General features: G+C 43.6%; 1 long non-coding RNA gene and 1 pseudogene across 1 annotated transcript in view; both read left to right on the forward strand.

The window, feature by feature from the left end:
- The window catches only part of LOC136641917 (uncharacterized), an 85,535-nt gene that overhangs the window by 45,874 nt on the left and 24,245 nt on the right, over positions 1–15,416 (forward strand). The window lies entirely within an intron of this gene.
- LOC136642616 (5S ribosomal RNA) lies at positions 15,070–15,189 on the forward strand (annotated as a pseudogene).

Consider the following 15,416-nt stretch of genomic DNA (forward strand, 5'->3'; position numbering starts at 1 on the left):
CCCTCCCCCCAATCTTGATGCCCGGTTCAGTTGCTACCCTGCACACCCTTAGCTATGTCACTGGATATATGTAGCCTTATGCCTGGGAAAAGAATGATGTGTTTTTTGGTGACAGGTGAACATCAGAAAGTCCTTACCAGATCAGGCCAGAGGTCCATAAATCTAGCATCCTGTTTTCCTCCAACCAGATGCCTTTGGTAAGCCCACAAGGTGAAGATGAAGGCATATCCTTCTCCCACAGTGCTCTTCTGCAACTGGTATCCAGAGCCGCACTGTCTCTGAGCCTGGAGGTAGGATGTAGCCATCATGACTAGTACCCATTGGTAGACCAGATCTTCATTAATTTGCTTAATCCACTTTTAAAGTTATCTAAAGCGCAATGGCAATTGTCACATTGTGGCAACAAATATGGTGTAGATCAATTATTCATGGTGTGATGAAGTGCCTTCTTTTGTCTGTCCTGAATTTCCTACCAGTCAGTTTCATTGGATGCCTCCTGGTTCTAAAGGAGAGAGAGAGAGAGAGAGAGAGAGAGAGAGAGAGAGAGAGAGAGAGAGAGGAACTTCTCTTTATCCAGTTTCTCCACAGTGCATAATTTCATAAGCTTCAATCTTGTCCCTGCTGAGTTGCATTTTTCCTACAGTGAGATGCCTTATAGGTTGTAAACTTTCCACATAAGGAAAGTTATGCAGCCCCCTTATAATTTTGGCTGGCCTCTTCTGCTTCCAGTTGAAACAGACACATGGACTAGATATGTGATCTAGACTGACATTTGTCTCAGACTTCTAAAACTCTTAGGCCCAGGTCTTCTTTAGGCAATTAATTTTTGAGGTTACAATCTTGCTCCATTTTGAGCCAAAGGCAAAGCTCTGTTGGCTTTAACTGGATGTAGTCCAGATTTCTCATATCCATAGTACCCACATTCATAAAGTTCAACATTTTCCACTATGTGTGTTTGAGTCATTCAAGCAATATCAATGCTTGAACGAAATGCACAAGTCTAACGGCCAGTTTCATGAGGACTATGGCACTGTTGTCAATAACACACAGTTGGGAGGAAGAATCACTTGTTTTAAAGTGACATTTTTCAGTGTTTCAGGCTTGTAGTGTCCAAACCCACATTAACTACACCAGTAAATGGATGGTGGGCTCATGAAGGGATAGAACACTGTGACACGATCCTACTAACAGTGAAAGGGTACACTGAAAAGCGAAAATTCTTGGAAGACACTCCTGGGATCATTCACTCATCAATGGTTCAACAATCTGATGAAACCACATTTGCTCTGTGCTGCTGTTACCTTCCAACTAATAGAGGATACTTCCATTAAAAAAACACACCACAGTTTACAAAATTCCACCAGTCCTTAATGCCAACTAATTTTTTATACCAATTTGCTATAAATACCTCACACGGTCAAGCATGCAAGATTGTGAAAATCCAGAATGAACAGATAATGATTAATACATTGCATAGACCACTGCTAATGTGCATAATTCATCTGCTAACAAGAACAGTTCTGCTAAGAAATATTACTTTCTGTCTCACTTTCCTGCAACAAACAGCTTCCCTGTTTTCATTTTTTGATGTTTTACTGTTATGCTGTAGAAATTTTTTGAATAGCGTTTTGAATTATTTGGAAATAAATAATGAAATCCGGTGCCTTCTAATCATAGAATCACAGCATTACAGGTTTGGAAGTTACTAGACGGTTGTCTTGCTCTAGTAGTCTTCATTCTCTTCATATCTGGGATCCACAATTTGGTCAACATGGACCTACTTCTAACTTTTTATTTCTCTTATCTTTTTTCTTTCACCATTTTTTTTCCAAAATAATGAAATAAAGGATGATAGACACAACTCTTCCTATGTTGAAGCGCAATCCCTTGTGGGTCGTGACCAGGGCCCATTGGGGTGGGGGTAAAGGGGGTAATTTGTACCCAAGCCCAGAGTCAAAAAGAGAGCCCAGAAATTTCCTGGGATCTTACATTTTCTGATCTTACCCAAACCTGCTGCCTGTGAGATGCACAGTGGCTACTGCTGCCACAAGCCATATCTGCTGGACCAAGGAATGAATACATGACACTCCTTAACACAGCATCAAACCTGAGAGGAAACTGGCCTGCTACTCTTTGGCTTATGAATTTTACTGTGAAGGAGTGTATAGGAGTGTATAGGAGCTCAGGGACACAGCTGTGGGACCACAGCTGCTTCAGAAATACGATTTGCTACACAGGATTCTTTCCAGTGTGAGCCCAAATACAATGATGCTAATTTTCTGCAATGATTTTCTATATTTAAATTTTTTTTTGAGAGACTTAGGAGTACAGTTGGTTTTCTGTATTACTGTATATAGCTGCCAACACTGTGCAGGTGGGTAGAACTGGACTTCAAAGACTTTTATTGCTGTTACCACCCTCCCCCCACCTTCTTTTGCTTCCAACCCACCCCTGTTCTGCCTATTCTCTTGACACCCTCTCCTGCTCTATTTCACCCCTCTTTACACCTTTGGGAAGAGGACCAAAAGAAAATATATACCCCTGAATTCCTCTTGAAGGTTCTGGTCAGGACTGTCCACTAGGCAAAAGGCCAACATAAGGTAGTCATTTGTTCATTTTTCACTGGGATATTATGGGAATTTAAGCTCAGTGTATAGATCCTCAAAATCTAGGAAAGATTTGGGAAAGGAGTTATTAGGTTAGGACAGTGTTTCTCGAACTGTGAGTTGGGGCCCACTAGGTGGGTTGCGAGACAATTTCAGGTGGGTTCCCATGCATTTCAATATTTTATTTTTAATATATTAGACTTGATACTACCATGGTATGTGACTGCATTTGGGGAAATGTTACAGACCTGTACTCTTAACAAGCTACTATGTATAATCTTTTAACAATGATAGTCAATGAGACTTACTCTTGGATAAGTGTGGGTAGGATTGCAGCCTAGGATAGTTAAAAATTTCCCTGCTTGATGATGTCACTTCTGGTCATGACATCATATCCGGTGGGCCTGACAGATTCTCATTCTAGAAGTGGGTCCTGGTTCTAAATGTGTGAGAACCATTGGGTTACGGTATTATTTCTTTTAATCTCTCCTGTTTACTGACCCCATTTCTGCAGGCACTTGGTTGTCACACTTTCACACTGTCAGACTTTCTGTTGTCAGAAAAAATAAGATGGATCTAACTATGCAAGATGTTTCAAAACAATATGCACACATTTTAACTAGCTCTAATTCATCCATCAGTTGCCAAAAACCTTCAACACTCGAACATCTAAGGGAATCAATTTAATAGATGTGTCGAATCATTCTGCCACACACTGCTAGATAGCTGCAGTTCCCTTACAGCCCAATCCTATTCAAAACCGGGCTGTCACATGCAGTGTGCTGTGCTCTGTTGACATTCATTTGTTGACATTCATTTGCAAGAGGCAGCAGTGCTCCAACCTCAGTGACAGACCCCACCATGCCTATCTGAAAAGATAAGGCAGAGGTAGGATCAAGATGTTGCTGGAGAGGGGGAAAAACTGGGCAGGGAGGAGGAGGAATGGGGACGGAGAGGCTACAGAAGGTGATGAATCTGGCCATGATGGGGCACATTGGATCATATCCCAACTTTGAACTCCATCCCTGCCCCCTTTGTCTCCTCAGAGTTGCACCAGCTAAAGAGCGCAAGAGCTGGCAAAGGTTCAAAGAGACCCATTGGCAGTTGGGAGGCTTATGGGGAGGAAAAGAATTTCCCCTTACCTCTCCCAAGCCTTCTAATCCTCCCCCCCCCCCTCCAAGGATGCAGTGGTGGTCTTTTTGGCACCTCAGTGGCAGGGGAGGAGGAGAGGATTGGGCTCTACCTCAATAATGTCTGTGATGTATAGGCACCAATTGGGAACATTTTGAGCACTTGGTCTAATTCATTAACTAATTACTTAACTTGCAGCGCAATCCTATCTTGCGCTGGAACGCCTGCCCTCTTGGCCTGCCTGTTCCAGCGCAAGATAGGGCTCCAAAGTGGCTCCAAAGCTGGAGGTAAGGTATGGAGGTAACTGCAGCCCCAATGGGTCTCCTCGGACTTGTGCAAACTCCAGAGTTGAGGAGAGTCTGAGGAGAGCGGAACGGCTTGAAGCTGCTCCCGTGCTGCTCAGGAACAGGGGCTAGAATCCCAAGGGACTTGCGCTGACCCAAGGGTGACACTGGATTGCGCCCTGGGTCAAGCAATTACTTCTGAGTACCCCATATGCAGTATATGTGTGACTTATAACATAATATATTTGACACTACAAAGAGAGAGAGAGTGTAAAATGTTAAAACAAAGAAATGTCTGTTTTCAAATTGAATACATTCATACGTTAATGGAACAATTCAGAAAGTGTAATAATAATCAATGACCACAAATCACCATATGTCTCCTAGTACACACATTTCAGAAATATGGCAGGAACAGTGATAATAACATAATTAACTATCTTACTAAAATTATGACATCTCACTTGTATCAGCAATAATTGCATCCCTTTTAGCCAAAAGTATCAGAATTAAACACCTGAAAATGCCATTATTGTTAAATCTGTCTGGAATAGACTCTTCTGCAATTGAATTTCAAGGTAGCTTAATACAAGACTTGAATGGAGCACAAAACTCACAGTGGTGTGATAAGCATAAAGAATTCAAACAGGAATATAAAGCAAGTAACCTGCTTATGTTTCATTGCAGTTGCAACAAGAGAACCTATGTCTCTTTGCCACTCTCTTGCCTTCCCCGGGTTCCTATACTTTCTTTCAAACTTCACAATGGACGGCAACGCAATGTGCAGTTGTAATAAGCATGAAGGTGTGGTGAGGTGAAAAGTTACTTGCCTCAACTGATTTTAGGATGGTCATTGTGGTTCAATTTTGTGAGTGACAAAGACAGAGCGAGTCATAGTTGCTCATTTTTAGTGTCTCGGCACATATTGGTGAACTGGACATAGGCTTTCAAAAAAATTTTTTGTTATGCTTTCATATGTTTTATATAGTTTCATATAGTTTTATCAAAAATGTGTGTTTAACGCTTTTCAAAATTTATATTTACAAAACATAACAAAATATTGCTCTCACAGCTGAATTCAAAAAAGGGTTTCCATGCTGTGTGCTTGACATTCTTTCTAATAGAATAAAAATAGAATGCTAATCCCCCTAGTAAAAGAAAATTCCCATTTTTATCTGCAAAAATTGATACTGGATAATTAGAGGTTGCATTTTTGACGGTGTCCCCTTGTCATGGTGTTTGGCCATCTCTTTGCTAATTGCGCCCTTAATTTATCAGCTCACTAGATGCAGACCTGAGCGAAGTTGCAGGCTAATTGTGGAAGAGACAGAACGGGAAGACTGACAGAGAAATCACCTCACCTGCCACCTTATTTATTACATTTCCTGGAAAGCAATGGGATGTGACAAATGGGATGAAGCTGGAGCTAAAATGTCTTCCAGAGGCTGTGACACTGACATCCTTCTCCCAGATCACCATATAACCAGAGAGCACCAGTGCATTTGTTGCTCATAATTGAAGTATTTAATTAGCAACTTTTTTCATGAAATTAGTCTCAAAGAATGTGAGGAACAGAAAGAATGGAATCGTTTAATATGCACAAGTGACAAGTATACATTTTATGCAGTGCATATTTATTTAAAAATACACACTAAAGCATCACTTTCCTGGGAGTAAATCCTATTGAACTCAATGGAAGTTACTTCTGAGTCCAGCTGTATAGGCTTGCACTGTAAATGATACTACAGCTTAGAATTTTAAAAAGCCAACACTCAGAGATGTTGGTTTTCCATATACAAGGGGATTTGGGAGCACTTTAAAACAAGTGATTCTTCCTCCCAACTGTGTGTTATTGACAACAGTGCCATAGTCCTCATGAAACTGGACTGTAAGACTAATAAGACAAAAATAATAACTGAAGTTAGACCATAACTTTTATATATTGCCAATGGGGCATGTGCTGCATCCTGCAGTTGGGTGTCACTCATGGAGGCCTCCTCAAAGTAAGGGAATGTTTGTTTCCTTACCTCAGAGCTGCATTGCCCTTAAGTCAGTGCTGGAAAGCACTGACATAAGGGGTTAGGAATGCGCCCTTAGGCTGCAGTACTATACACACTGGACTTCCTTCTGAGTAGACATACATAGGCTAGTGCTGTAAGTTGCAGAAGGGTAAAGGACATAGCTTTCCCCTCTCGCAGGACAAGCGTTCTGCCAGCACTAACTGCCTTACGGCAATCATAAAAAGCACTCTAGCAGCATGCAGAGGTGCATGTTCTTGAAGTGATCATGGGAAGGCTGGAACGTTCCTGTGTGTGCTGGTGGATCTCCAGCTGAGGTAGGTATGTTGGCAAGGAAGGTGAGAAGGTGTGGCAGTGGAACTGGGGTGGGGGAGGGTGGAACAAGGCGACGACAGGACAGGGAGAGGGCAGAATGGTAGGCAACAGGGTGGGGAATGGGTGGATCAGGTCTGGGAAAGTCAGGTTTGGCAGCAGTGGCAGCCACCGAAATCTAGCCCCCTTTCCAGACCCAATCCCATGTTGTGGATCCATATGGACTGTCATCACCAAATTTGCTAGTGCAATTCCAAGTAGAACCCTCTGTGCTGTGGAGGCTTACCTCTGGGAAAGAGAACAAATATTTGCTTACCCAGAGGAGACATCTGCCCCGCAAAAGCCATATTGGTGTTGCTGCATCAGCCGGGCAGTGGGGGAGGGGGGAGAAGAATAGGATTGTGCTGCTACGGACATGTGCCAAAGGCTTCATGGAAATTGTGAATTTGCAGGACAGATTTGAAGGAACTAAAAGAAAAGGCTCTCGTTATCTGGTTCCACTCCCACACAAAACAAGGCAGGGAAAATAGGCAGCTAATTGATGCTTGGGCCAGCTGGGACAGAGCTATGGCAGCATTTCAGTGCATGCTACCCCATCCTAAAGTTCTGATCCTGGGAGCCCCAACCAACCCACCCACAGGACAGTCAGAGATTAGCTGGGTTGGCCCTGGGGGCCAGGTAGGAATGTTTGCTTTCTGTCTCATTGGCAGCATTTTGTGTCCACCGCAGACTTTCCTTGAGATGCAGTTCCTTAGCCAGGATTGCAGCTACTGGAAGGTATTGTGCTGGACAGGCAGCACAGGATTAGTGACCTGATGTGCACCCTAAGATAAGCCACAGGGAGAACCAGAGCCAAATTTAAGAGGCTCATTGACGTGGAGATGCATGCTGGCGACCTCTCAGCCAGTATTGCGGATACATGCTGGCAACTTCTCACGAAGTCTATCTCAAAGGTTGTCAGGGAGGGACTGAGCAATGGCTGCTTTGACCCCTGTCCAGGCACTGGTGTGGAAAATCTGGTGTTCTCATGAGGCAAACGTGGGTTAGAACCAGGGTGGCAATGCCCAGAGGGAAGCGAAAATAGTACTTGTCTCCTCCAGGGTAAGTGTGTGTACTAAAGGGGGGGAGTTTGGGGTACATAGGACACTGTCAGATGTGTTCTGATTGATTGTTGTAAATTAATAATATGGCCCATTTCATTCCAAGCTGATTTGTCTCAAGACATCTGTAGGGGGTACCTAGAACAGCAAGACAAAAAGGATGGAGATTTTTTAGGGAGATACATTGGCATCCTTCAGTCTCAGAAGACTATGGTATCGCGCTCTGAATAGTGTTCTGGAATGGAGTGTCCTCTCCAGTGCGTGAAGCCTGGGTAAGGTAGATATGGAGGATAGACTGTTACCCATGCAGCAAATCCCCCCTCTCCACGTCGCTGAAATGGTCCAATGGAAAGGAAGAAGCCAATACGGTTGGTTCCAGCGGCGTCGCAGGAGTTGCCAGAATGTGACTGTGTTCAGCCATGAACTGCCTCAGGGACTCCGGCTCCAGATTTTGCCTGGAGGTTGACTCCTGAAGACTTTTCCATAACTGGATGTAGCCACAAGGCAGTGGAAGTTTGGGATCAGAGTTTTCCTTCTCTCAGATGAGCTGCCTTCCCAGGCTGACGAGTCCCATCTACCTGGTGGCTGTTTAGGGAGAAGGAGCCTATGAATGACTAAGGTTGCATTCCTAACCAACTTTCCAGCACTGACCTCCAGTGCAGCCCCAAGGTAAGGTAACAAACATGTCCTTACCTTGGGGAGGTCCCCTTAATTGCCTCCCCATTGCAGGATGCAGTGCATTGGCACAGCTATGGCAGTGCTGGAAAGTTGGTTAGGATTGCGCCGTAAGGGTGGTAGAGATGGAGAAACAAAGATCATGGACAAGAGCACTGCAGGTGATAGATGCAGATAGGTGAAGATAGCAGATAGGTGAAGAAAGTCAAGGCCCTGGAGAGCTTTGAGAGCTTGTGCTGGACCTGGAAGTAGACATGAAATGACTGTAGGTTTTTAAGGAAAGGTGAGACATGGAAATATATTGCTTTGGGATGGCAGAGGAAAATTTGTGGAATATTTTTACTACCAAGCAAAATGTAAATGCATGCATTTCTAAGTATCAAAATATCTTGTTTTCAGATCACTTATTCTGGTTTTGTTTTTAAAGAAAATACAGTGAAGTAATTTGTCATGGGTAAGGCATAATGACTTGGTTGTTTTTAGTACGCACCTGGAAACAGTAGTTTGTTGTACCTCCATACTCAGAGCTGTGTTCTGAGATGCATTTTAGAATAGAAGGTAGATTTCTGATATACCTACCTTTGAGCGATAGTCAAGTGATGTATGATTTTACTAGAGAAATGGTTTTTAAGACCTTTGACTTTCCTGAATAAATGTACTTTGCTTCCTGTGCACAGATTTTTAAATAGCCATGCATGCAAAGATCAGTTCATTTCAATCCTGGGCCTTGCTACTGAAATCTAGTCGCTATGCCTAGCTACACTTAAACATTTTTATACCACCCTTCTGCCAAGGAGATCAGGGTGGTGTACATAGTTCCCCCCCTTGTCCTCAGGTAGGTGAGGCTGAGCAATAGTGACTGGCCCAAGGTCACCTAAGAAGCTTCTTGGTGGAGCAGGAATTTGAATCTTAATCTTCCAAGTCTTTAGTTCAACTCCCAAACCACTGCACCATCCTGGCTCTCACTATCCTGGGATAATGATAATATACAGAATATTTAATTTGGTATGTTTCCTATATTTGTGGTATTGCTAGAAGGCCCATGAGAGACTTGGGAAAGACAATTTCTTGCTGTTAAAGTGAGTCAGTATTGATAGGATAATGGAGAAATGTAATGTCCAGAGTGTTACAGTCTTGACATAATACAAGTGTGGTGAGACAGAAGAGAACCATATACCTTCTTGTTAGCAAGCAGCATGCTGTGAAAGCCTTGTTTGTTTTGTTTCCAAATGGCAGTGAAACACTAATGGGTGGTACTTTTATTGCTAGCATTGCATAAGAAGCAATTTTCTCACCCAATTGCTGCTAGTAAGAATTTAGAGTGGAGGCATGTGTTTGATGTTACAGAGGAATTGTAATATAGTTCATTCCATTCACCATTGTCAGGCACCATTTGGCCCTAATCTAGAATAGTTGTACCTTTTTAAAGGTGCATGCCCTTGCATTTAAGACAGCTAAAATTGAAATCTAGGCAAGCCCACTGATGAGAAGGCTGCAGAGGGCTCCTGCATGCCAGTGGGTCGACAAACACCCACCTGAGCAGGTAAGGACATGCAGGGGGTTGTAGGGAGATGAAGAGGGGGTTGGATGAGAGTTTAATGGGATGGGGGTAGGGTGTAATGAGTGGGGGGGGGAAACAGCAGAATGGGATGGTGATAGGGGCATGAAGGAGGGCAGATTGGGTTTGGGATGGGGGCTGGATTGGTGGCAGCAGTGCAGGCCGAATTCCAACCCCTTTCTTGGACCTGATCCACCTTCACAGACTTGTGCCAGCAATTGAGCTGGTGCAGGTCCTAGCTGCCCCACAGCTGCTGCTGGGGCTTATTCAGGGGCAAGGGGACAAGTGCCACCTTACACCAAGGAGAGCTTCAGCAGTCAAAAATCCCCCCCCCCCCCAGGATGCAACAGAAGCCTTGGTTTATGACCTCAACAATCCCAACGCAGGAATTTCTAAAACAAATGTGCATTACATCAGAGATCCTTTGTACCGCACTGGAGATATATCTCTAGAGATATTGTCATAGCATCACATCACCCTCATGCACAGGAGGGAGCAATTATAGGAGTGGTTGCGTATGATATTAATTATCATGTCATAGTATTTAAAATGTATTATGCAGTGTTTCAAGTTAAAAATGAGAAAATATGTATTTGTTGGGATCTGAATATCTTATTTGGCCTTAGGTCACTGACTATTTTTCCTCCCTTCTTTTCTTGCATTCAGATTAGCTATCATAAGGAGTAATCAAAACTATGTTTTTTTTGGCTCTAAGAGCAGACAAAGTCATTTTTCTCCATTTCTGTGAGATACTTTTCACCTCCCTGGTTTCTTGCTTTTTCTTTTTACACTCATTCCTACCATAGCAACTCATTCTTTCAATTGCTAATACACAGGAAATGTTCGATAATTTAAGCTCAAATGGATTCCAGGGAAAATAGGTAGAAGTTATAGCAACTCTTCTGTTTCCCATTACAATTTGAAAGACTTCCATTTTGCTTAAACATACCTTCTGGTGCAGGATATTTAGGAGGAATAGAAAAATGCCACCAAATGACATCAATTTCTACATTTCGTTTACATTAGTGAAACTCTAATGAAACTCTAGCTGACAGAGTTTAGAGTTTTATTTTTATTTTCCTTCCTCATAGGAATGGAAATAACTTGAAGTTTGGAGACTATAGGCCTTTTCACATGGTCACAAACTGAAATAGCTACCCAGCCCACATTGGCACAGCAGCTTTCGGTTGCACTTGAGGGAGGAAAGTGGGAAAGAAGACACAAGGCTGGAAAGGCCAGAGAGCAGTCAGTTGCCAAGCCTGGGTGCTGCCTTGGCACAATGGTTCTTAGGTAGTGGCTGGAATCTAGGGTTTCATGCAATACTGGCAGGTTAATGACTGATCAAAATGAAAGGAAATGAAAGTATTTCTTTATCCAGTGTGTTATTGGCCTGTGGAACTCCTTGCCACATGGTGTGGTGATGGCTAATGGCCTTGATGCCTTTAAAAAGGAATTGGACAGATTTTGGAGGAAATGTTGGAACCTGTCCATCACAGGTTACAAGCCATGATTGGTACATGCAACCTCCCAGTTATAGAAGTAGGCTTTTTTTGAATGCCAGATACAATGCGGGTGGCAACAGGATACAGGTATCTTGTCTTGCTGTTGTGTTACCTTCAATTTCTGAGGCATCTGGTGAGCCACTGTGAGCTACAGGAAGCTGGGCTAGTTGGGTCTTTGACCTGATCCAGCAGGGCTCTTCTAGTGTTCTTATGATAGCAAATCAAGCAGATGGGGAACAAATGAAAGATACCTAGGGTCCAAACCTTTTACCTTTTTTTCTCCCATAGAAACTACAGGATCTTTGGTGGGGTGAGGTCATCAAGGAACCTTCTTTTATGACTTGATGGCCCTTGATTACTCATTCCTGACTCTAAATAGGTGCTTCCATTGTTTTGCACCATGCCAAGGTGCAAAGGTGACAGCAAACTCTGAAGAACATCTGTTTCATTTACATGAATTCCTTGTTTGAGTTTAGCCCTGGAATTGTCCAGGGAAGCTAGGACTGGGGACCTTTCTATTCTATTGCTAATGTTTTTGTTTATTTCAAGTCAGGAAGTTTCCAGGATGTGGCCTTTACAGGTTCAAATGTACTGTGCATACAATATGTGCCCACTCGTAGTATCTTCCAAGAAATGAAAGCCTGGCAAAGCTTCTACCAAGCCAGACTGATAGAATTGTGGGGAGTGGGTGGGAGAGGTGATTGCTCTGACAAATCATAAGAATGGCTTTCCTCATCGTCTGTAGAATCTGAGGCCTCTTACCTGCAGTCAAATTCTAAAGCCACGTTGCTGGCCTGCGTCCTGCTCTCCTAGAACTCATACACATGTCACACATCATGCATCTAAATCAAAAAAATAAAAAGGTGGTCAAGCAATAGTACAGGTGGTTCCTTTGTATCCATGGGGTTCTGTTCCCAGACCCTCTGTGGATCAAATCTACGATTTTTGGTCCACCTGGGCTCTGAACACAACTGGAGCCTTGTTCTGGTCACATCAGGAGCCCCTCTGAGACTCAGAGAGGCCACGTGCCTCCTGGAGCTTTTCTAACGTGACTTCTAATGTGGTGTGCGGCCTCTCTGAGGCTCAGAAAATCTCCCAGAAGCAGCCAGAACAAGATTCCAAATGCATCTGAGAAGTCTGCAGGGGGTGCAATCTGGGATCCAGCATCTGCGATACGGCAAATCCACAGATTACAGATCTGTGGATAAAAAGGACCCACCTCTATACACATTGTGCCTGTAGTGTAGGAATAATCACCATATCACCTCCACATGGTAGCCAGGCAGAACTCAGACAGGAAGCAAGGGAAGTGTGGAGATCAAGGAAGCCAAAGCAGGAGCTCTGATCCTGCTGGCACTGGGGCCGAACCCAGTGGCAGCAACTGCACTTTGAGTCTGGCCGGGCCCTACAAGCTCTAGACCAGACCTCCCCAAAGGATCTGGGCCAGGGCTCCCCAGGACTTCCCCATAGCTGACCCAGGGGCAACTTATCTGAAGGGCAGATGAGAGGTCTGTTCTTTGGCAGGTCCAGTCCTACAGGGACTCACAACGAAACCTATGGAGAAGCAGAGGAGGCAATCCTGTTACATGTCAAGATGGACTGTGAGGGAACATGTATGCCCATGAATGTTAAGGGCTGTTGTGGAATAAAGGAGTGTAAGCTTATTTCTAGTCTGACTATTCAGTTGGTGTAGAGGTGGAGTAAACGGGGTGAGAATCATGACCCTGCATGATTCCCTAGACTTCCATCTCCCCATGGATGGGGGTGCCCAAGGAGGTGGAGACATCACTGAGATTTTGAAACAAAAAGGGTTGCTGTCATTTAACAGCAGACACCACATTTATTCAATTCTGCAAATGCCTCTACACTATTTTCTGTTTTAATTGAAATAAGGTCATCCACCATAACAGAAATTGTGTGATGAATGCCTTCCTCAGTTTGGAGTTGCTTAGATATGACTTGTTCTCTGCATTCAGTGCATGATTTTTCTCTTAAAGTGAAAGAAGATAAATTAGGCAACTGTTTTATTATAACAAAGGCTAATATGACCTGAACTAAGAAGCTGTAAATAATAAGTAGCAAGACATTAATTTGTCTCCATCAGCAGTAAATAATTAAAAAAGGACATAAGGTGGAGTTCACAGACTCATCATGTAGGGAGCTTTTGTGCTTGCACCAGGACTTTTGAGCTCCAGTCCTCCATATACAGCTTCCACAGTACCTGTAAAGTTATTCCTGAAAATTAGAGGACCTGCTGGAGAAGAATCCAGTGAAGGACATATCTCTGAAGCAGGAATAAAATGTTGCAGCAGCACTGACTGTGTACAGTGGTTAGCAACTACGCTCATTGCAAGAGCACTGTTCAGATATTGCACTGAACGTGCATAAGCAGAGAGAACTGGTTTGCATCCGCTTATGCCATTTGGCTCTATGCCCCTGTGCTTTCAGCAGACTGTCTGAAAGAGCCCATGCACATACAGACTGACTGTACCCATGTAGGCTATCTAGGTGCAATGATAGAGCCTGCCTATGGAGGAGATAAGATTCAGCAGGCACGACTGCTATTGGATGCACCCCTCCCTCCCCAACACAACCCCAGTTCCTCCTCCAAATGCCCCATTACTTTCCCTCTCTGCCCACGACCTACCCCCCCCCCCCAGTGGGCTAACCTGGTTGGGTGCAGGCCATGGCTGGCTTCCTATGTTGCTGCTGCTTTGTGGAGGCAGACTGGAAAAGGCAGCTGGTGGCATGCTCTGTACATCAACGACAGCCAGTTTACGATATCAGGACAATGTCCCACTACCGTAAATCCTTTGATGGAACTGGGCAGTGAGTGTCATCATTATCTCCATGTTGCAGCTGGGACTGAGAAAGACCTACCTATTGCATTCATGGCATAGGCATAATTAGAACAGGATACTCCTGAGTCACAACCCAATCTCTTATCCACTGCAGCTCACTACGCTAACACTGCTATGGGTTTGTAGATCCCACCCCCAATGATCTGTAAGTTGCAATCAGTTTAGACTGGGTTTTTTTTGGGAGAGGTTCTATCCACAGACAATGTTTGTTGGACAAGTGATCCCCCCCCCCCCCGCAACTTTTTCCAGCAAGATTTGGCTGTGGATTCTATCACACACCAGCTTGCTTTAGGCAACCCAGGATCACTGGATTACGAGTGCATGGTGATTGCGGATGCTAATACACCTCGGGAATAAACCGTTCCTCGGAATCCATACTCGAATGGAAAGCTCTCTCCTGAGGGATAAGTGATGTTGTGGTGAAGGTAATGCTGTCAACAGCAACAGAGGTTTCTAAGTAGTCATTAAGAGGAAATCTCTGTTGAATTGCTCACCACTTCATCTTGTATACATCGTATTTTCATTTAGCTCCCCAAATTAATTGCAGCCGGAATCTGAGCCTTTTGCCTTAAATTGCACAGAAACAAAAGAACGAGCAGCATTTTGCGGATTTTTTTTTCCCGTGTTAATGTCAACCAAGGAGAATTTTCACAGCTCATTAATAAATATAAATGAGAGGTAAAATGAAGCCTTTAGACTGCAGTAGCAATACTTCAGGCTTTTTGATCACTCATTATACATGGGGGCTTTTATGAGACTACATTAGCTTTACTGTCTTATCACACAGAATAACTCAAAATTGCTCAAAGCTGCTGCAAATGATACAGAGATTATGTGAAGCATAGCAACTCGACTCGTCTTATGTTATTCAAACCTAATCCAATTTCTTTTTCTATCCTCAAAACCCCTTTTTATGAACATCATAATTTTCTTATGAGGAGAGACTGAACTGCTGAGGATTTACTGTGTGATGAAAGGCTGAATTTAGAACAAGGTACATTTTTCATGTTATTCATATAATGTACTCTAGCAACTGTCACCCTGCACATGCCTGATCTCGTCTGATCTTGGAAGCTAAGCAGGGTCAGGCCTGGTTAGTACTTGGATGGGAGACCGCCTGGGAATACCAGGTGCTGTAGGCTTATACCATAGTCTTTCGAGACTGAAGGTTGCCAACCAACCATATAATGTACGGATGGACTCTGTATGGTCATCTTTTTATGTTATTGTCAGAGATGTAAAAATCTGAAATGGGACTAAGAACATAAGGAGAACCAAAGCTGGTCCATCTGGTCCAGCTTCCTGTGTTATACAGAGGTCCACCAGATGCCTCAGGGAGCACACAAGACAACAAGGTACCTGCATCCTG

Source organism: Tiliqua scincoides, chromosome 2 (assembly GCF_035046505.1).
Source record: "Tiliqua scincoides isolate rTilSci1 chromosome 2, rTilSci1.hap2, whole genome shotgun sequence".
In the NCBI taxonomy this organism is placed as follows: domain Eukaryota; kingdom Metazoa; phylum Chordata; class Lepidosauria; order Squamata; family Scincidae; genus Tiliqua; species Tiliqua scincoides.